This window comes from Echinops telfairi, unplaced genomic scaffold (genome assembly GCF_000313985.2).
Source record: "Echinops telfairi isolate 266 unplaced genomic scaffold, ASM31398v2 ScPeMD7_23;HRSCAF=83, whole genome shotgun sequence".
Taxonomy (NCBI): domain Eukaryota; kingdom Metazoa; phylum Chordata; class Mammalia; order Afrosoricida; family Tenrecidae; genus Echinops; species Echinops telfairi.
In genome coordinates, this window is record NW_022103920.1 from 70271820 (window position 1) to 70273351 (window position 1532).

Here is a 1532-nt window from a genome sequence, read left to right on the forward strand (position 1 = left end):
TTTGGGGGGGTGCCCTTCGTATCTCCAGGCATAAATTAGTGAGTGTTTGCTGCTGAATTTTTCTTTCATATTTTGAAAGCTAATTTTCCCTTAAGCAAAAGAAAACTCAAGAGACCTATGAAATGTTTCAGTTCTCACATGTAATAAATTTAGCTGTGCAAATAGTTACAGAAAAGTCACAATTTAAATTAAAAACTGCAACTTCCAGAGTGTGCTCTAGTGTCACATTCAAATGGCTCTTATCACACAACATCTTTTTTTCTTGCAAAATCTTGTTGTAGACATGTCAATTTTATAGAGGTATTGATGCCAGCTTACTGCAACTGTACCTAGAGAATTCACTACAAAGCTCCAATAGCCACCTTGGAGGTCTGAGAGCTCCCAATGACACGGAAGCTTGGCAAACAAGCAGATGAATGAAATCAAGGAGGAATTAGACAAGTTAGTGACTCAACCACTCAGTATTTTCATTGAGTTTATCTTACACTTGTGGAGATGATATATTGATTCTCTAGTCTGCTATTTAGTATAGCTACCTAAATATATGTTTTAGAATGAAATTAATCTCTTTGAGTCAATCATTTTAAAATGTGTCTTAAATATAATAAATTACCTAAAAAGTAAAGGCACACATTCCAAATCTTGACATTTAAAATATTAATACATTTCACCTTCATCTCGTTGTCTGAGTTCTGCACTATCCAGAGAGAGAGAGAGAGAGAGGCAATTTATATAAAGTTGTTAAACAGAAAAGAGTAACATCTTTTATATCTATCAGCACCTGAGTTTTTTAAGGATCAGCCCCAGAACTAGAAAGATGACCTGCCCTATCCATTCTCCAGGACAAACCCCACCACAGAGACAAAGGTGAGCCCACAAAGCTGCTGGCATGAAGAAAGAGCCAGGAGGAAGATGTGCTCTTCCGGTGGAGTTCAGGGGAGAGGCTAGGCTGCGCATGTTTGCTTCTCCCTTTAGGCTTGTCAGTCATATCTCGTTGTAAGTCTGTCCCTGAGAAGAGGGAATAGAGGAGACAGAACAGCAGGTGGTTTTTGAGAGCGCAATTTTCTACAGGAGTAGAAGGCCTCCTCTTTCTCCCACATTTTCAATTGCTAACCTTTTGGGGAGCAGTCAAACATGCAACGCACGGTGCCACCAAGGCTCCTGTTTCCAAAGCCATCATCTGTGACACTGGGCTGGGGTGGCGGGAAAGGTGGGAAAGCTCCTCCTCCGATGATTGGACAGAAACCGGAGCGCGGAACATTGGTGCTCTTGGAACTACTTGATTCAGTAGTCTTCTTGATACTTTCGTCATGTCCATCGATAGATGTGCAGATTTCTCAGAATGCCGACACGTTTACTATTAAAACATTTTCTCAAACTGGTTATTTTGAAAGTCAAAGTGAAGTTTCTTTTACTTTGGCAAATAGAATACCAGATTCATGGCTACGACTCTAATTTGGGAATAACAGCAATTACTTTTTGGTGTTGGTTATCCAACAGAAGTCTCAGAGACCATCCGTGGGTCCAGACAG